The sequence below is a fragment of the Danio rerio genome, chromosome 12 (genome assembly GCF_049306965.1).
Source record: "Danio rerio strain Tuebingen ecotype United States chromosome 12, GRCz12tu, whole genome shotgun sequence".
Classification (NCBI taxonomy): Eukaryota; Metazoa; Chordata; class Actinopteri; order Cypriniformes; family Danionidae; genus Danio; species Danio rerio.
This window is the reverse complement of record NC_133187.1, coordinates 39,872,501-39,895,000: the sequence shown is the minus strand read 5'-3', so window position 1 is coordinate 39,895,000 and position 22,500 is coordinate 39,872,501. Positions and strand designations below refer to the sequence as shown.

At 37.3% G+C, this 22,500-nt stretch overlaps 1 protein-coding gene and 1 long non-coding RNA gene across 5 annotated transcripts in view; one reads left to right on the top strand and one right to left on the bottom strand.

The window, feature by feature from the left end:
- sdk2b (sidekick cell adhesion molecule 2b) overlaps positions 1-22,500 on the top strand; it is a 637,792-nt gene that overhangs the window by 161,734 nt on the left and 453,558 nt on the right. The gene's annotated exons all lie outside the window — the stretch shown is intronic.
- The window catches only part of LOC137496833 (uncharacterized), a 565,986-nt gene that overhangs the window by 505,218 nt on the left and 38,268 nt on the right, over positions 1-22,500 (bottom strand). The gene's annotated exons all lie outside the window — the stretch shown is intronic.

Here is a 22,500-nt window from a genome sequence, read left to right as displayed (position 1 = left end):
ATAAAACTCTGCACACACGTCGAGCTCCAGATAAGTGTTTGTGTGATGGCGTGACAGGCAGATGGTCACACTCCGCTCTGCTGAGCTCCAGAAACTCTGATCAGCTCCAGCACTGGAATTCTTTTCTCCAAAATAGAGTCCTGTATGATCGGGAACTTGCTGCAGAATTCCATTTCAGTATGATATTTAATAGGGGGCCGGGTTTTGTTTTTACACTCCTCCTTTCATCTTTCAGGGCGTGGCTTTGCATATTTAGCCCCAAGCTAACATTGTCAGATTGACAGTCCAATCCAGAGCCTAAGCAAATGATTAGAATTTTGATTAAAAATTAACACTCTTATATGAACCTTAAAGAAACACTATTTTTTAAAAACAAATAGGTTCGTTTTACAACTTCCCCAGAAGTTAAACAGCTTAGTTTAAAATAAATAAATAAATAAATCCTTTCAGCCAATCGTTGGGTCACTTTTAGCTTAGCATAGAGCATTAAATTGGATTAGACCATTAGCATCTCACTCAAAAAGGACCAAAAAGTTTCAATAATTTTCCTGTTTACAGCTGGACTCTTCTGTTGTTGTGTATTAAGCCCAATGGAATATAGCTATTTTCTAGGCTGATATGGCTTTCTATACTATACTCTCATTTAATAATATAACAATCAGCCAAAATTTATTTAATTGGAAGATGAGAGTTGTGCTTATTGTTGATGCAGTATCTTGGTTGTAATAATTTTATTTTATAAAAAAAAAAAAAAAAAAAAAAAACACTGAAACTGGGTTCACACCAAATGTGATGAATTTCCAACTGCAATGGAATATTGAGTAGGGGGCAGGGTTTTGTTTTTACATGCCTCCTCTTGTTTTTCTGGGAGTGAATATACGTATTTCACCCCAAGCCTTCAACCTGAATCATTAGATCGCCATTCTAGAGCGGAAGCAAGCGGATACATTTTGATTAAAGATTAACAAATCAAATGACTTGTTCACCTTAAATCAAAGGTCTTAAACTTGATTCCTGGAGGGTCGCAGCTCTGCATAGGTTTGGTCCAACCCTAATCAAACACAACAAATCAATGCATTCAAGACTACTAGAGACTATTAACCAGGCATGAGTTGCAGGTGGTTAAAGCTAAACTGCAGAGCTGTGGCCCTCCAGGAATTGAGTTTGAGACCATTGCTTTAAATGAACACTCCATTAAAAAAAAAAAAAAATTATATATATATAAAAAAAATACAACTACCCTAAAGTTGAAGGTTTTTTTTTTTTTTTTTTTTTGCAATTTTTAAATCTATGTAGCTGATTTCAGGTCTGGCCAGAGCACATTTAGTTTAGCTTAGCTTAGCTTAGCTTAGCATAGATCATTGAGTCCGATTAGACCATTAGCATAACACTCAAAAAGTTTCAATAATCACAGTAATAACACTCCTTCTTTCATCTTTTAGGGTACGGCTATACGTATTTCACCCCGAGCCATTAAACTGGCATCATCAGAGATAGACCGCCATTCTAGAGCAGAAGCAAACGGTTAGATTTTGATTAAAGACTAACAAAGCAAACTAATTGTTCACCTTAAATAAACCCTCTATTTTAAAAAAAGAATCATTTTACAACTCCACTAGAGTTAGACAGTTGTGTTTTACAATTTTTTTAATCCATTCAGCTGATTTCGGTCCGCCGAACTGCAGTTGAAGTCAGGCATCCTGCTGATTTTATTAAGAAGGGCACTTTTTTGTCAGACGGTCAGGTATATATCCCCGCTAAAATATCAAGGTGAAAGTCATCATAGCTTACGTAGAATAGACCCAGCTTCCAAACCAACTTTGAGAATAGATTAACGGCAATATTATTTTTAGCGCGCGATAAGAGTCTCGCGTTAGACAGCTCGTTAATGCCGATAACGGCCCACGTACCACTACTTAAAATACTTGCTTTAGTTGTGAAGACAATATTACTCAATCTTTCCTATTGACTTCAAAACTAATAAAGTCATCCTATTTTCATTGCTCATTTTTCAGATTCACCAACCTTATTGAGCTTCAGCTTGTCTCTAGATATCCGTCCGGTGCAGATGAGCCAGCGAAGCATAACTCTGAAGAACACGTGTTATTATTTCAGCACTGTAGTCTCATGTATGTTTTATAGGAGCTATTGTGCATGTTTGCTTCTTTGTACACAAGGGAAACCTGTTATTTCAAACAAGTCCACCTGCATGTTAACTGACAGGAAAGCGCAAGGTCATAATAACTTCCCCGTCCTCTTGTATCCATCTTCTTCCAGTTTCCTGCTTCTCTTCTTCCATTGTCTTTGCTGTATGTAATATTTATTGAGCCAATGGAGGCTTCATAACAGCAGGCTCAGATGACCTTGATCAGGCAGGCGTGAGAACAATTACAGCAAAACAAACCAGCACAAAATGAGATTTTACATGTTCCTCCCTGAGGTGAATTAGCGTCCCAATTAGTTTATATCCAGTTGATTTTTTTATAGTCCAAATTGCTACCACCAATTACCTTGTACTTGAAAGGTTTTACAACAGTGCAGGTCACATTCCTTCATCTTTAAAGTTAGCCTTTGAGATACGATTGTCCTCAGTAGTGCTCTGTAGAAAGTAGTTACTTTATAAATCGTTTTTTTTTTTCTTGTATGTCTGTGTGTGCACTTTTAATTTACTCTACTCTTTTATAATGAGGCAATAAAACCCTGATAAATAATAAAACCCTTTTTATATTTAATCAAAATTAGTACTTTATTATACTGTGCAGTTTGAACCTTTTTGATATTGGTAAGATGATTTTGAGTATGTATTTTGTCTCTTAAAAATACAGTAATATACAAGTTTTGCGAAAATATTATTAGAATTTTAAATACTTGTATTCTGTTTTGTTTTATTTTCAGCAGCCATTAGTGTTGTGGGAACAATTGCCAATTTTTAGACAAAAAAAAAATGGCCAAAAATAAACGTCAGTGACAGAAATAATAAATTATACATCTTAAAGTAATGCTAAAATTAATAGTAATAATAAAAAAAAATAATAATAATAATAATAACAATAATAATAATAATAATAATAATAATAATAATAATAATAATAATATACAAACAAACAACATAAATAAATAACATCTACATCTGTCAAGTTTTTAAGAGTTGAATCACTGATCTCTAATTGTGCAGGGTCAAACTGTGATTGGCTGCTGGAGTCTCTCATTCACATCAGAACTGCTGCTGCGTCCTGTGAGAGAAAAAAAGAGAGCTCTCATTCTCCATCACCAATTAGGCAAGATTCCTGCTCAGATGAGCAAGCAGATTTGCATCCTTAAAAAGGATAATATAATGTCAAAACTGTTTTGAAATGCTGCCACTGTATACAGTATTCTGGCATTACCGTAGATTGGCAAAGCTTCTTTATATTTTGGATGAACCAAAGCAAAGCAAAGCATAGCAAAGCAAAGCAAAAAAAACAAAAAACAATGCAAAGATTCTTTATATTTTAGACGAAATGAAGCAAAACAAAACAAAACTTGTTTATATTTTGGAGGAAATGAAGCCAAACAAAACAAAACTTCTTTATATTTTGAAGAAAATGAAAAAAAAAAAAAAAAAAACGAAACGAAACAAATCAATGCAAAGTTTCTTTATATTTTTGATGAAATAAAGCAAAACAAAACTTCTTTATATTTTGAACAAAATTAAACAAAACAAAACAAAACTGTGTAGAAACCTTTGACTCTGTCACAAATATAGAACTGGAAGTTTGAATCAAGACTACATTAAATGTGTTCACCTTGAAGGAAGCTGTAAAGGGCATCAAAGTATAACAATGAGGTGTCATTTCTGGAGAAAAGGAGGGCGGAAGGAGGTTATGATTGGGAACAGTGGAAAAGAAGTCAGAAAGAAAGCTGGTGAGTCATAAATGCTTCGAGGTTTGAGTGAATCTCTGACGGATTGATTCCCTGGGGCTTCAACTATATGCCATCGCTCATGATGTCACTCATTCAACTTTCATACCTGACTGTGTTATGAAACATTCATAAATCCTACTGATATGCTGTAGGTGTGTGTAAATGATTCTATGCCATGAAAAGTCACTGTAGAGATTTTGCCTGTGTTGACTCACGACCTTGTTTCCTAGATACAATTGTAGTTAAATCCTTAATTAAATTTACCTGCCGGCAATTAGTTCCTATTGACAACCGTTAATAGCTCAGGCCTGTACTTCATCAGTGGATGGAGAACTAGTTTAACAGTTCTCAAGGGTTGGTTAAAAAATGGTAATCAATCTTACGTCATATAGCATAACACTTTGTTGTTTTCTCAGAGACAGTATTATTAATCAAATACATTATTATTATTATTAATATTATTATTATTGATGATGACGACGATGATGATGATTATGATGATGATGGTAATAATAATAATTTTTTATCATTATAGCTACACAGCAGCTTCAGCTAATTGTTGTTTACTAACTAGTTCAACTAATAACTTATGTTCACTCAATTTAAATAACGTCTTCAAAAGATTTAAATGTAGTTTACAATTAGATTTATTTATTTATTTATTTATTTATTTATTTATTTATTTATTTATTTATTTATATATTTATTATAATGATGAGGCCAACTATATAACAAGCTATATTGTATTTATTTATTTATTATAATAATGTGGCCAGATATATAATAAACTATATTTTATTTATTTATTTATTTATTTATTTTTATTTATTTATTTATTTATTTATTTATTTATTTATTTATTTATTTTATCATTATTTTTTATTTATTTATTATACTAATAAGGCCAAATATATAACAAACAATTTTTTATTTACTTGTTTATTTATTTATCATAATGTTGAGGCCAAATATATAACTAACTGTATTTTATTTATTTAATAAGTAATTAATTAATTAATTTTATTGATTTATTTTATTATTTTCGTTATCATTATAATGAGGCCAATTATATAACACAGTATATTAAATTTTTTTATGTACTTATTTTTTTTTATTATTATAATTATGAGGCCAAATATATAAAAAACTCCATTTTATTTATTTATTTATTTATGTATTTATTTATTTATCATTTATTTATTTTTATTTTATTTTGTTATTATAATGATGAGACCAATATATATATATATATATATATATATATATATATATATATATATATATATATATATATATATATATATATATATATATATATATATATATATATATATATAATTTTATGTTTTAATATTAAATATTATTTTTGAATGGAAAATAAAATATTATTTATGAATTAAATATGAACATAATAATAATTAACATGTTTAACAAAGTCTAATTATGTTTATTTATGTTGCACCATGGCCCTCAAGACATGATTTGTCCTCACATGGGTAATGGCAATAACACTCACCTCAAATTCAGTTGATTTAAACATGGTATATTTATTATATTGAAATTCAAACTGACTGATAATTTAAATAATGTAAAAAGTGTTATTTACTAATATACATGTAATTTATTTATTTTTGGTGAATTTATATATTTTGGAAATATAATACATTTTGATATCCTCATGCACAAATAAAAAATCTTCCTTTGGTGATTTATTTGTTATAATGATGCGGCCCAATGCATAACAACCCATATTGTATTAATTGTAATATTAAATAATATTAGTTATTAAATATAAACCTAATTAATATGTTTTCATATTTATTCTTATGTTTACTATGATTATTGTGGCATTTTGATTATTTATAGTTTCACGATATGTCCACACATGTAGTGTAATGACAATAAAACTCACCTTGACCTGAGTCTTGTCACTGTGTAACGAACCATATTGTAATTGTAATAATTAATATTACTAATTAATTAATTCTAAACCTAAATAACATGTTTCATTTGTTTTTACATATTTATGATTATGGTTATACTTTCACAATATGTGAAAACATGTAGTGCAATGACAATAAATCTTTACTTAGGATTAACTAAGTGATATTATTTATTAATATTGCAAGTCAAAATGACAAATTTAAATATGTAAAATGCATAAATTACTATTTTATATGCTATTATTTAGCTTGTGTGTGTGTGTGTGTGTGTGTGTGTATATGTTTGAAAATATAATACCTTTTGATATCATCATACAAAAAAAAACTGCTCTCTACTCTGGATGACATGTAAGGTCATTCTGAATGAGCACATTTTGTCAAGCGAAGTGAACTTTTCCAAACTTCCTCTTTTTTTAGTGCGTCCAGGGATCCTGTGTATCCAAACAGTGTGAGTCATAAGCTGTATCGACCTTTAAACATGAATCTTACATCCACAGTCAGGATTAGATCACCGCTTTGAGGAGTTCAGCTCAAGTTTCCTATTTGTTGGCAGGACGGGCGCTTCTGCTCGGAGCCACTGACGCATGAGATGCTGTGTTCCCCACAGCGCTGATGGCTCACGTGACACGGGACTCTGCTGTCTCCTCATAATTTGATTGTTAGCATATGGTGCTATGCTTACGGAACAGCCTCGACTCATCAAATATTCACTATTACAAACAGAACAAAAAGCTCCCCCACCCGCTGCGACATTCATATTTCATTCAGCTCACTCTGTCTTTGGTCTGTCTTTCTTCTGGCCCTGAAGGTTTCCGTGGCTTCTGTATTGTTCACTCTCTCTCTTTTTTCTGTCTCAGGACAAGCACTCTCATAAAACACTTCTATCTTTGGAGTAGTAGGGGTGGGTGATCAAATAACCAAAATATTACAAGAAGACACTAGTAATTTTATAGCTTTGCTCCTTCATGTACAACCACGTTTTTAGTTTCTGAGATGCTCAGATCAGCCCGTCTGGCACCAACCCTATTGAGGCCATATCTACACATTAATTTTCACTGAAAAAAAGTCACATTTGCACGTTCAGTTAAAAAAAATAAAATAAAAAAATTATCCAATTAAAAATGCAGAAATGCCCAATGAAGCACTGTTAAGAACGTGCTAAAGCAATGTGTGGCAATATACTCCCAGCCATAAAGACATTTTGGCCAATCAGGGGTCTCATTTATTAACCTGGTAGACACACAAAGTGGGTGGTGGAAATGGGAGTACTTCTCATCGAAATGTTGTAATCTATTATAATGAACTTGACAAGGTAATGTGCGCAGCTGTACGTTAACTTTAAGTAAACATTCATTCATGCATTTTCCTTCAGCTTAGTCTCTATTTCAGAGGTCACCACAGCGGAATGAACCGCCAACTCATTTATTTTCATTTTCTTTTCGCTTTGTCCTTTTTATTAAATAGGTGCCGCCACAGCGGAATGAACTGCCAACTTATCCATCATATGTTTTACACAGCGGATGCCCTTCTAACTGCAGCCCATGCCTGGGAAACCCTCATACACTCTCACATTCACACTCATACACTATGGACAATTTAGCTTACCCAATTCACATAAAACGCATGTCTTTGGACTTGTGGGAGAAACCGGAGCACCTGGAGGAAACCCGCGCCGACATGGGCAGAACATGCAAACTCCACACAGAAATGCCAAACGGCAAAGCCGGGACTCGAACCAGCATCCTTCTTGCTGTGAGGCTACAGTGCTAACCGCTGAGCCACCATGAACATATTTACCATAAAAATTTAGTTAATTGATTTACTTTAAATAATCATATGAACCATATTTATTAATAAATAAATTTTAACATTATGGTGTAAGTTCACTTTTAGGAAGGTTTCTATGCAAATTCTATAAATCAGACCCCAGGCCTGTAGGCCAGGGATGTCCAACCTCTGTCCTGGAGGGCCGGTGCTATAGATTTTAGCTCCAACTTGCCTCAACATACCTGCATGGATGTTTCTAGAAAGCCTTATTGAAGCTTGATTAGTTAGCCCAGGTGTGTCTGATTGGGGCCGAGGACAGAGTTTGCGCACCCCTGCTGTATGCTGTTGTGTATATATTTTGGGGTCTGCCGTGTAGTCATACCTGGGAGTTGCTCTAAATTGCTGATTGGTGAGTTTGAATGATTTAGATTTGGTTTTTGGTCCCATGGTTCTGACAGGGGTTTTTTGGTTTTTGTGACCTGCTACTGTGTTTATGTCTGGACGAATGATCACACCACGTAGGAAAAGCTTACCCATGTTTTTTTTATTTTTTATTTTATTTATTTATTTATTTTTTGTAGACAGGTCCTCAGAGTTGTATAAATCACATTTTTCCCCAATATAATACTTTTTAACCTTGGTTTGCTGTCATTTAATTCATTAATGTTACAATGTTACTCATAAGTTAATGTTACATTAATAATCAGCTGTACCAAAAAAGTGGGCAGCCAGTAAAAGTATATACAGTACTTGATCAACACATACCAAAAGGTTACATTGTGCACTGGAACAGTGTAAGAAGATGCATCTGGTATAGGACAGTGATCATGATTCAGTTGCAGATGGTGACAGAGATTCGGGAAGGTTGTTGTCTTATCGGGGTGTCCATCAGCGGAGACAAAGGTCAACACGTTGCCAATGTCCAGACATTATCAGATTGTACCCAAAGTCAAAGCTGTGCTGAGCCTGATTCATGCCCTGTTCACGCCTGGTATTAAGAGTCATGGTTATACATAGACTACCTGTCGAACCATGAGCTGTGTCTGAATCCACTCACTTGTTCAGTCATCCACTAATCTTTTTGTAGTAATGGCAGTTGAGTGGACTGAGGGAATGAAAATTAGATACTGGATTTTTAAAGGTACGTAAGCATCATGAACATTAAACCTGTCATCCAAAGAAATTTCCGTTTGGCTTTATAAATAAAAGACTTTATTTTAATGTACAGTTCACACTATTGACAATCCATTAATTGAGACTTTTAGCTCAATAAACTGCTAAAAATCTGCTTATTAATAGTATGAAGTAGTTGGGTTTAGATTGGTAAAATTAGGAATGTACAACAACATCATAATTTACAAGTGTTGAACAGTTAAAATCTTAATAATAGCCAGGTAATGAGCCAGTAGTAAATGGTGTAAATTGTTACTTAAACTATAGTGTTACTAAAAGGTCATGTGTCATATTTATTGCATTATTTAATAACAAACATATAAAAAAAACTCAAAAATTAATCACACCCCTGGTCATATTTTGTTTGTTAATCGAATTAACAATAAATAATAAAAATAGCACATATAGTATAGCATTTAAGTGAATAAAAACAATATAAAATTTGGAATACAACAAGACCCTACCTGAGCGTATGAACATTCATTTGCAACCGCTTTTCCAGGGCCAGGTCACAGGAGCAGCAGTCTTAGGAGAGAACCCAAGACCCACTCTCTCCCCAGACACTTCCTTTAGCTCCTCTGGGGGGATCCCGAGGTGTTCCTAGGCCAGCTGAGAGACATAGTCCTGGGTCCTCCCCGATGCCTCCTCCCGGTGGGACATGCCTTGAACACCTCCCTATGTAGGCATCCAGAAAGCATCCAAAACAGATGCCCAAGCCACCTCAGCTGACTTCTCTCAATGTGGAGTAGCAGGGGCTCTACTCCAGGCTCCTCCTGGGTAACAGAGCTCTTCAACCTATCTATAAGGGTGCGCTCTGCCACCCTGCGAGGGTGACTCATTTTGGCCGCTTGTATCCGAGATCTTATCCTTCGGTCATGACCCAAAGCTCATGATCATAGGTGAGAGTAGGATTGTAGATTGACCAGTAAATCGAGGGCTTTGCCTTTTGGCTCAGCTCCTTCTTTACCATAAAGGACCAGTACATTGACCACATTACTGCTGCCGCTGCACAGATCCACCTGTCAATATCACGTTCCATCCTTTCCTCACTTGTGAACAAAACCCTAAGATAATTGAACTCCTCCACCTGGGATAAGGACTTTCCTTCAACCTGGAGTTGGCAAACCACCTTTTTCCGATGGAGCACCATGGCCTCAGATTTGGGGCTGCTGATTTTCATTCCAGCTGCGTCACATGCTGCAGCAGACCACCCCAGTGCATAGTGTATGTTATTCAATATTGTCTTTGATTTCTTCACTAATCTTGGCTAAAACTATTAATTAAACTTGAAAACGTTGTTTATATCAGACGCTTGTCTTCTTCTTTTGCTGCCTAGCAGTGGATTTGGGGAAATACACCATCACAAGTGTGTAGAAATGTACATTTGAAATTAGAGTAGATTTTAGGTAAAACAGAGTAAATGAATATAGGAAAGTAATGTTTAGTCAGAATTCTGACATCTCTACAAAACGCCAGACACCTAATGTAGTGCACTATATAGTGGATAGGAACTGGCTATGGACTGAAGCCCAGGCAGTGAGGACTTGATTACAGCAAGAATACAGAAAGAATCCAGCAAGGCAAAAGGAATCAATGGGATTCTCAAGAAACACTCTGATTCTCATCTCCCCTGGGGCTGGATGTCATGAAACACACATGGCTGCATCTGTGTGCATTTCCCCTGATTGCTCTAATCCCAGGGGCTCATTGGATGGGGTCCATTTGCTGTTAGTAGCCCTGTTCTGTCCAGCCCAAATGTGGCACTCTGATGTAGTGTCTCTCCTTGACGGCTCATGCTGGGAGATTCCCGCTAAGAGGGACCTTCTATCTCAGATGCGGGACATGATCCTTCACCCTCACCAAAGGGGGGCCCAGCTTATGAGGTCTGGTCTGTCAGTCAAGGTTGTTCAGATCATACTCTGCTCTTGAGTTCTGTCCACAAGGGAACTGTAGAGTTCATTTCATGGCATGGAGACCAGTTAGCTTCCCGGTAAATACAGTACTGGAGTTTGTGCAGTCATCGGTTATATACGTTGGATTCCTTGATGGTTGACAATAGATAGAAAGAGCACTAACACAAGGTATTTATACTTTGCTGCACTGTACCAAATTTCAATGTTGTTATAAATATATAGTTGTCATCCACATCATATGTATCCACTTGCTTTAACATGAGTTTGTTCTGTGTTGATCTTGGGACAACATTTCAGTCAGGGTTAAGGGATACTTTTACATTGTACTGTATGTAGGGTTTAAGCTTACAGTCAGAGTTTTGTGCTCCTACATCATTATAAACTGTTACTACTAAACTATTACCAGTCTCATTTTGGGAACAATTCACAGTAAGGGCTATGTTTAGGGGTTGGGACTGGGAATAGATTGTATTTTTAACAGGAATGACGTTTCAGAATCAACATAAATATTAATCTGGGATCAGCCATGTCATTTTTATCGATTGATTTACTCATTGTCCATTCAGAATTGATTTGCACATCACAATGATTTTTGGTCAGTTAGGATCAAATATACCTTCTCTATGTCTTTAGTCTTGGCTACCCTTGGGAGGCTGGAAATATCTTTTGGATGAATGAATGTTGTAGTTAGTGCAGTTACCAGAAGGGGCTATAATTTGCTTAGTACAATAGCTTTTACTCTATAATGAGAAAATGGTCATTTAGATTTTTAAAATGTTTATAACAATTAAAAAAAAATGTTCTCAGAGTGGTTACATTTGTCATTTTGTGGTTACATAGGTTATATTTGTTGCATTTTGTTACATATGACTGCTGAAATATTCTTTGGCATTCTTCTTTTCATTTTGGAAGCTTCAAGTTTAATTGTATTACAATTATACTCATCTGAAATCGCTCTCAGCAACCCTGAAGGTCTGCTACCTACTCCATCTTTTAAACCAAAGCTTAGCACATTGACCAGTGACCATTGATCTTTTCCTCTTCCGCTAATCTTTCTGTGTTTGTATTGGTGGACCTTTCCTGGGCCCTTTTCTTGTTCTGAATCTTTCATGCTGCTAATTACGGCCAAGCAATTCACTTATCAGTGAAGCACTTTGCCATAAATTAATAGCAGCCCCGAAAACAAATCTCATCTGACTCTCTGGGCGACTGAACCGTTTGTTTGAGCTTCCTGTATCTGATTCCTCACCGCCTGTGAAATTTAATTAAATATGCCTTGTCACATTTCACATTGTTCTCTTAGCGTCCTCTTTCTATCTCTCCGTCTCTGTCCTTTCATTGCGAGGGAAGCTCGCTCTCTTTCATGGATCCTCAGGGTGTGCAAGACCACCACACAAAGACTCTGTTCACACCTGGTATTAAAGGCATAGTTCACCTCAAAATTAATGTTCTGTTATGATTTGCTCACCTTAACGCTATTCAGTAACTGTCTGACTCATGTAGAACACAACATATGAATCATTTTGTTCATGCAATGAATGTTTTGTTTTGGTACTCTCTGGCGTTTTCAATTAATCTTCCTGTGAACTGCTCTCAAAATAACCATTTAATTATATTAGGATGAACTATAAAGTTTATTTTATTGAATAAATTGATTTAAAAGGTTATTAATGAAAACATAAATGTAAATTTGATTGTTGAATGTATAGACAGAATATTCAAAATATTGCATGTGTTAGGCAGAGGAGAAAGAGTCACAAATCAAGACAACATAGGCTCATTCTGAAAACACACCCCTATATACAATTTTGGAGATTGGAAAATATTCAGCCAGAGGAACTTATGGCTACATTTCATCTTTAAAATGAACAATACGGGGCAGTATGATGCAGTTCCTTTTCTCGATTTCCTACCTCCATATGGGCAGCATTTCCGCTGTTACCAGTTTGTCCAGTGGTTCACCACATACGTTGGCGGATTTGAGACGCCTAGCAGAATTGACCACGATGACAGGGTTCGAGTCTGGTGAAGAAACCAAAATAAGTAAATAAACAAGTAAATAACAGGGTGTGGTAAAATCTGAAAACATGGTAAAAATCAGTACACAGAGGCAGATTCACAAAAACAAAAGCTAAAAAAAAAAATAAAGACATAGCTGCTGGACGTATTTTGCTCTCTTCATAAATATGTATACCCTGTAAATCCTAATAAGTTGAGACTACTCAAATGATTTGAGGAAAGTGAAATAACTTAAATGTTTAATTACAGATAACTTAAATGTTTAAGTACAGATAACTTAAAAAGACTAAAAACTTAAACTTCCAAAGTGTTTATATTCTTTACTTACTCCCAGGGCTGTTTATATTAAAGTTGATATTTAGCCACACCATTTTGGTGCTTTGTAACATAAATTTTTGCAAGGTAGGTCATTAGCCCAATGCTCAACCCCCAACCTGGACGACAAGGACATACGCACATACACTACGGACAATTAGATTGCCCAATTCAACTATAACACGTCTTTGGGCAGTGTGGGAAACCGGAGCACCCGTAGGAAACCTACGTGAATTAGGAGGAGAACATGCGTGTCTATCAATAAAGATAAATGTATATAAACATTTAAATAACTACTTACTAATTTAACTTTTCTCTTTCATCAGATGAGTGCTTCTGTCCTGCTGCGCTTCAGCAAAATTCAGCATCACAAGCAAAATGACCACCTTTTGCCAAAATATACTGACCAATCAGCGCAGTTTTCAAGGCAAAATTTTAAACAGAGACTTGGTGAATCGTTTAAAGAAATTCAAATTAGAACTTAAATTATTAATTGAAAGTTTTTTGCAGACTAATAAGTAAGTTAAACACACCTGTTTAAGTTTGGATACTAAAACCTGGTATTTTAAGTAATGTCGAGTTATATTAACTTAATATCTTTAGTAATGACAACAGCGGGGTACATAATCAGAATGAGCCTGGGTTGGATCGAGAGTTCAGTCAAATTATGCATTTTTGGCAACCTATCCCTTTTATGCTAGGTTAAATGTGACTAAATCAAAGATTTAATACAAACCTCAGCTAGTATCTCTGAACTGTTAGAAATGGCAGGTGGGAGCTGTCATAGTTGAACTGTGCACCACAGTTCTGTAAGTTTCTAATTCTAAACACTGAAGCTGGTTGACTGTGTAGTTGTCAATGCGTGCACCTGAGCTCCTCGCAACGTTCTCCATGTCAAAACTGTCTAAGGTGAGGTTAGCACAGAACAACTGCCTTGGGCTGCGAAGTATCAGGATTGTGTGGGAGTATTTTTTTTTTTCTGTCTTTCACATCTAATTTACACCCTCTCACATTTTGCTTTGACATCTACTTAGCTGACTAAAAATGAGTTTTGTGAATGGAGGGAGGAGGGGTAAATAAACTTTAAAGATGAGGAAAGCTAATTACCAAGAACCCTCTTCGGGGACGTGACATTTGGATTTCCTCAGGTGTTCAATTCCTTATTTCTACTTTTCTTTACTTTTTTAACAGGCAAATGTCTCATGTCACCCTGCAGGTGGTTGTTAAAATGTTTAGAATATGATCTGCTTTGACATGCCTGCCTAATTAATCTCCAGGCTCTGATAACTGCGGGTTCGTTTTAATGCGGAACACATAGAGTAGATGTGATATTTAGAATTCATGTGGGATTTTTTTTTTCAAGCTGAATGGTTCAAATGAGTTTTTTTTTTTTTTTTCTTGGAGGGAGAGAATATTTAAATGGGCCGATAAGAGCAACATGCGTTAAATGCAAATTGATTGCAAAGGCGTCTTCATGGAGCTTTATCCAGTCTGACTATCCTGAGCAGACACTTTGAAGAGCTTAAACTGACCCAATCTTGAACCCACTACCCTCAGAAACTCATTTTAGTCGCCTCTCTGTTCTCTCGTCTGTGTGTCTCTCTCTATGCTTTGCCACATTCTACCCTGCTGGCTTTATTTGTGTTGGTGTGAAGTTGGCGTCCCCCAAGGTTCTGTCTTGGGCCATTTTTTCTTGCGCGTGTTTTTTTCTGTATTTGGCTTGTAATGCTCATGGTGTGTCCCAGCATCTGCTCAGCAGCTCAGTAGTAAACACGGACAGAGGGTCCAAATGAGCAGGAAAGCAGTGATAGTACTCAGGGGCTGCTATGTGTATCGCTTTGGCTTGGCTTACAGATGCAAACATGCACACGTTTATACTGAGAGGGCTGCAATGCACTCCATCACTCCCCATGCTGGCAAAAACAGCTGGAGAGCACACATGCACACACATCTGTTGGGTTTGGACTGATGTGACTGAGGCCCCGTTTACACTAGTGCGGTTTAGTTTTAAAACGGCGTTTTAGAATGAAAACGATCCGCGTCCACACTCGCGTTTCACCCAGCGTTTCTGAACTGCTCTCCGTCCACACCAAAACGCTGAAAACGCACATCACGTGACCACACACACACTCTCAGGCAAGCGCTGTAGCCAATCTACCCAGATGAGAGCTGTGCTAGTCGGACTTCTCATCAAGCATCTCCCGCTGGATCTAACCTCACTATATTTATTAAACGGAATATTTCTTTCATCTTGTTGTCTTTATTTAACGACATATTCATTGGACATTGGAATCTATTACTTGTTCTCAGGTAACGTGTTTTGGCTAAGCGCAAAGATAAGTTAATGATTAATGTAAGCACGTACATTCTGTATATTGACTGATCGCTTGCCTTTATTTCCTATAATGTATAAACTTATTGTATGTTATACTTTTATAATGGCCATTATCGATTAAAACTGATATTCAGCAAAGAGAGGGTGTGTTTCGTATTTTCACTGAAATTGAAAGGAGGCAGTTGTTGTAGGCTCCGTTTTGTTATAAATATGCACACAGTGAAGATGACGCTCATGCAGCACGACGCCTCAACATTTCTGCTGTCTGTTTAGTTGTTAATATTAAAATGAAAATAGGCAGTTCCTTATATCATGTTTACATTTTATTGTTGAGAAAGTAAAACAACGTAGCCAGGGTGATGTGAATGAAGTTATAAAGTACACTGTTCCCTTTGAAGATTTACCCGTGTCCTCGGTATAGTCTGTTTTCCATATCAAACTGAGAAGAGACTGCAGCCATGATCAAACTTGCGAAGTTTTAACTTACACGGAGAAGATGCAGGACTGAACTGTGCGTGTTAGGCTACTTAATATTCAGGAAAAGCCCCAATCAGAGAGGCGAATGTCTGCAGCCCCGCCTCCGTTTTCAAATGTCTCCGTTTTCCATTATCCACACTGAGACGGAGCAGCTGCGTTTCAGAATGAAAACGGCCTCTCCAGCGTTTTCGAAACGCTCCGTTTTCGGCGCTCGAGAACTCCGGCGTAGTGTGGACGGATGGCGTAACCGTAGCAAAACTTATGCGTTTTCAAACTAAAACGCATTAGTGTAAACGGGGCCTGAGATGGCTGACTGTGATTGGTTATCAGAGGGAACCATCAGTCCTCTTATTCACCCTGTGCTCAGAAGTGTATGTGTGAGATGAAAGTAAGAGGATGTTGTGTGGAAGAAAAAATTGGATGAGTTACGTATGTGAGCGAGTGAATGTTAGTAGTTCTGGATGTTACCATATGCAAACATACAGTATGTGTTATTTATTCATTAACTTAAAGGTTATTCAGGGTGTCCGCAGGGTCTTAAAAAGTATTAAAGTTGATAAATCAATTATAAGAAATGTAAGGCCATTAAAAGGTATTAAAAAGTCTTAGTTGTGTTTTTAAATGTCTTAAATGTTGTTCAAGCGTTGTCCAAAGTGTTTGACTCCAAAAAAGCATACCTATATTTATATTCAACCTAATATTAACATCGACGTGCTCGATCCACGCGATTGTTAAGGGCCAGGGTGTCCGGCCAAGCTCCTTCATCTGAATGATGTTACGGAATTTGCGACAAATGCAGAAAAGTAATGTGCTGCTTTCCACATGTAGCAAAACCATAGAGCGAAACAGACGGCGAAATGGGAAAATGTAAGTTTGCGTACTTCTGGTTGGAGAAAGTTGAGTTTAAACTTTGGCTGAAGCCTGTCACTGTAAACAAACGTGAGGCCTACTGTATGCATTGTAAAAACAAAATTTGTATATCGTCGATAGGGTAAAACGCTATAAAGTCCCACATGCAGGGTGCTAGCCACCAGTCTGCTGTTGGCACACCATTACCCAACACGACAGCAACCTGACATCAGGATGGCTATGGGTAACACATCAATAATGTGCGCAAAGATTATTTGGGCACTTTAAACTGCGGGAATCAGCACTCACTGAACTCAAACGAATTTAAATATTTTCAAGTCAAGATTTCCGTATTCCGACAGAGCTAAGACATGGGATTTGGCTACTTTACTAATTTAAGCAGCAGCTCATTGACATCATCAACCAAGCTGGTTCGTTTGTGTTAATGTTCGACGAGTTTCTCAATCAGTCAATAAATGAGATGCAGCTCGATGTACATGTTCATTTTTGGGATAGTAAAGGTAAATGTGTCAGATATTGTAATTAATCTTGCCTTCTGTTTATTTTTTTCCTTCAAGCTGTGTCTTATTAGCTTATCTAGGTTCTGTTGCATGGTTGTTCTCCATTGATTTATTTAACGTCAACTGTTTATTAACAACTTTTTATAAGGTTAAAGGTTTGATACCAATTAGATCTTGAAGTTGCGATGAGGTCTTAAAATAATCTGAGAAGGTCTTTAAAAGTCTTAAAAAGCTATTGAAATTACCTTTAGGATTCATGCATATACCTTATTATTGTAGCTGTAATATTACATTTCAGATCAGATTCATGCATGTCATATATTGACCTAATCATATATTGCAGTGGTCCCCAACCTTTTTATTACCGCAGACCCGTCAACGCTTGACAATTTTACCACGGACCATGTAGGCAGTGGTTTGTGGGTTGCTAGGTGACAAGCAACATTTTTTTAGAAGATGACAAGCTGACAAAACATTACTGCAGCTCTGATACAAGTTTTATTTATGTAGAAAATGATAAAGCACTGCAGTGTTTGGGTGTTCTGTGTTCGTCTGAGATAATTAGTCTACCAAAATCTGTACATTACAAACTGAAGCTGATCAGTCAGTTGTTGTCAGGTGACTCATGGTGCAATCCCAGCATTCATTCAACTGTACACGTCTGGAAGGCTTGAGCGAATCAAGCCGCTGCTTCGCTCGCTCAAGCTGCACATCTCCATTGGAAATAAGGAACTTGCACGAACTCTAGAAAAGACACGACATGTGAAATTCATTCATTTATTTTCTTTTCGGTTTAGTCCCTTTATTAATATAGCGGCAACTTATCCACCACGTCTTTTGCAGCAGATTCCCCTCCAGCCACAACCCATTACTGTGAAGCATCAATTTACACTCATTCACACTTATACACTACAGCCAATTTAGCTTACCCAATTTACCTGTACCACATATGAACATGACTTGTGGGGGAAACCGGAGCACCCGATGGAAACCCATGCGAACGCGGGTGACCAAGCCACCTCGAACCAGCAACCTTTTTGCTGTGAGGCGACAGCACTGCCTACTGCACCACCGCGTCGCCTCTAAGTGAAGTTTTATAAACGAGCATGATATCATAGATCGTGCCTGGCCTCTTATTGGCTGTCATTAATAATTCAATCAGATTGACTCAAGCTTTCAATAAATAGACAGATTTTACCCTACTGCCTAATCGTCATTTTGAAAGAACCAAAATGACGATTAGGCATTTAGACTTAAATAATAAATAAAAATGAAATAATTAATGATTCCTTGTGCGCCCTGGTACCAATTTGATTCACAAACTGGTGCCGGTCTGTCGCACGGTGGTTGAGAACCACTAGTATAATGCAATTTAACACAAACATGTAACAGCTATTCTTGCTTATGAAAGCATGAACCTCTGAAATTGCATTTTCATCAGTACAACATTATAATTATTCTAATTTATTTAAGCTTTAGTTATTCAATGTGCCATAGAAAGTGTACATTGTCAACATGACTTACATTCTTACACATGAGAATGTAATTTAGTTCAAGTTCACTTGTAGATTCATTTAATTATGTGTGGATGTACATTTTTATATTATGTTTATGTTGTGTGTGCATGTGATACGATTGTGTATATAGGATGTATCTGGGTGAGTTAATTAACCTGCAAGCAATGAGTTTCAGTTTACTGGTGTTCATTTCTTGCTCATGCTTGGATTTCATTTATAGTATTTTCATCATTTGAATCTTCAAAAAGGGTCCGTGTGTATTAAATCGTTTATTAATGAATTGTTTTTCCCTACTGTTATGAGTCATATTCTCTTGTACATACGCACAAGTACAATCACAGGCAATTATCTGATGTGTAAATAAAGAGAAAACCAAAAGAAATAGGGGGAAATGTAGAATAAGAAAGCAACTGTGCAATAAAGAGAGATAAAGAGATGAATAATCTTGTCTCATGAGAGCAGGAGCTAGTAATGAAAGAGAGACAGTAAAAGAAAAGGGGGAGGAGTGGGTTACGCTTCAGATAATCCACGTTGTACAATCATAGGGAAATACTTTGCCATGCCAGAGAAATGTATTGATCATGGCAGTGAAAAACAAGCACCCAGATTAGACCTAGAAAGAGGGAAACTAAAATATCTTTGGCTTACGCAACCCCCAAACCACTCTTACTCACAAACTTACACCATTCTTCGGTGGATTTAAATTAGATCTGCATCTTTAATGGCAGACTAGACATAGTTGCCCAAAATTCCCTCGCTATCTGTTTCTATTTTGTGCAAGGGTTTGGACATCACATATAGCATGTATCATTGAATTTCCACCCCCATTAGCTTAGGATATAAAAGTGTGTGCGTTTTAATATTGAACGTCAAGTCACGCTGCCGCCGTGTGTGGAGCATAGACAAGTCGAATTAAATAAAGGCCGACTGCCTCTTTGGCATCTTCCTCTACTCTCGTCATCACGTTGAAATAATGGCGCTCTGGCACGCTGTTGCTTCATGGTTCATGGACCAGTGCGCTTCTACCCCACAGATGTAATTGTTTTAATTTGTAAACTATATGCTCATTCCATTAGAGAGAGCAAGGAGAATCAGACTGCCTTGATCTATCCAGCGCACAGGGAGAGAGACGGTAAGACTGTGGTAATGGCAAAAAATGAGTTAGGAAGGATTTTGTCTGCACGGCACTATCAGTTTAGCTTTCCACAGGGATAGTGGAATTGAGGAGAGAGGTAAAAACTGTGTAGATAAACCTCACTCCCCTGGCCTCAGGTGTGCGGACAAGCGAGAGATGCTAATGTGCCTGCCTTCCACCGGAAACTGGTATGAATTCCACTTGGAGCAGTGAGAGTAGATCCAGAGGGTAACATTGGTCCTATGAACTGAAAGGGAGTAAGGTTGAGGGCTGCCATTGAGTTGGACATGGGATCCAAAGGTCACAGGTTCAAGTCCCCGCACCAGCTGGGATTGTTGGTGGGCAGAGTGATTAAATATCTGTCTTCATACCTTGGCTAAATAAATATCTGTCTCACTTCAGTTCTCAAGTGATTCCCTTGAGCAAGGCTCCAAATCCCCAGGCAGGTCAATGCTTAAGGTGTGTTCATGGGCGTAAGTCCCTTTGGATAAAAGCATCTGCTAAATGCATGCATGTAAGTGTAAAGCCGCCTTTCCACTGCACACGACAAACGACAAGCGACAGACCGGAAGTCTTGCTTTTGCCCTCCTTTATTTTGGACACCGTGAAATCAGCTTTCCCCCCGTGGTGCACGACAACACTGAAAATACTGTGCGGCTGCCACAAGGGGGTGTATTCCGACAGTCGTGTCCAAATGTCGTGTGCAGTGGAATGGCGGCTTAAGGTTGTAAGTAAACATGGGTTCCCTGGCTTCAAGAGGAATATGCATGACAGATGCCAGAAGTTTTGTCAAAGTACCCACATTGTCGCCAATAGCCAGCTCTGTGCATTTTCTATGTATCCTAACACACCTGATTCAGATCATCAGCTCATTAGCGCAGACTGAAAGACCTGTAATGGGTGTAACAGATAAAGAGACATCCAAAACATGCAGTGTTGGTGGGCCTCTAGGACCGTGGTTGAGAAACATTGGCCAAGAACATGGGTGTCAAACCTTAATCTCAGGACTGAGCTTGGTGACCCCTGGCTCAAATCAGCATCTTTTGGCGATTAGAACTGAAACTTTAGTTTTCAGGGTGTTCTGGTTTGTTTTAAAATCGAGTCTACCTGTAGAGAGTTCTGCATGATTGCTGGGCGATTTCTTGACAGATGTCTATTTCTTCTCTTTGTTGTCAATATGAATTGCAAATAAGGAGTGTAGCCTCTCTCCTTTGTTTCTTTCAGCACCAATTACAAGATGTGTCTTTTCCATCCACACCTCCTCTTTTTGCATCATCTATCATGTAGAGAGCCAAATTGCCCTTAAATAAGATGATAATTGAGAGAAGTGGGATCCCAGTGACAGCAAGCATGGTGAAAATAGTATATGGTGATCCTGCCGAGAAAATAAAGGTGCAACAAGCTCCGACATGGTTCTGACAGTCTTCATCACGACGCATACAATGAAGCGGAAGCAGGCTGTCACCAAAATTACAGCATATCCACAGGCAGGAGCAGTACACATCAAAACGCTGTATTTAGAAGGCCTTTAGAGCTCCTTTTTAATATTCAACACAAAGCCAAACACACAAACACACAGATACACTCTCCATAAAACAGCCGTCTGACTAAACAGTTTCCCAGCCACCAGTCGCTAAATGGATCCGTGCCGAATCCCAAACGCACCGGCAGAAGGGCGATAAAGCGAGAGGACCGCTTGGAAGCAGTTGTTTACATGTGCCCGCCAACTGTTAACTTTTCCCTTTTGTTTCCTCTTAAAACACAGCAGCAACTTCATCCCTTATTCATACATTAAAAGGACAGAAAGAAAGATATAGGAAGAGAACGGGAGAGTGTGGGCACAGCTGCAGGCATTCTGCCCGCTCGTTTGAAGCGATTGCTCTTAATCACAGATGCCATGCTCTCCAAGAGATAAAAGAATACCTGAAAAAGTGCTCCTCGACTCTATCGCTTCTTTCTAAAAGCCTTTCTGCATGGACCATTATATCAAGCAAGGTCACAGACCTAGACCGCCCAAACATTTTGCCTGCATAGAGACCGTGTCCTTTCAGAAAGGAGGTTTTACAGTGAATTCATCTTGCCAGAAACGCTTGTGCCTGTTCAAGCCAAAGTGCCACATGCAACCTCAGAATCTTGAGTTAAGTGGATTTTAAATGCAACTTTCAAAAGAACCATATCTGTGTAAAATTGAGCCTGCATGTTAGAGGATAAATCAGGTTGGCACAGAAGAGGTTACCAGGTCTAAGTTGGTGTGCATCTAGATTATTAACTTAAAAGGGAACATTTTGTTATCATATGATAATCTACCTTTACATGTTTTGTGCATGGAAAAGCTGCTTTTTCTCAAACTATAGTGCACAGTGTCTATTTAATTCAGTTGTAAATTAGTTTGTTTTTGATTACAAAAGCTTTCCATTGAGCCCAGACAATCGTTTTTCTACCTGATATTCCATAAATGTTAAATTCAAGCAGGTCAAAGACAAACAAAGTGGTTTATAGAAAGTCTTTTAACTTTTGGAATGAAAATCATTTGACATTCATTCATCTTCCTTTGGCTTAGTCTCCATTTCTAAGGTTACCACAGCGGAATAAACCACCAACTATTCCAGCAAATGTTTTACGCTGCGGATCAG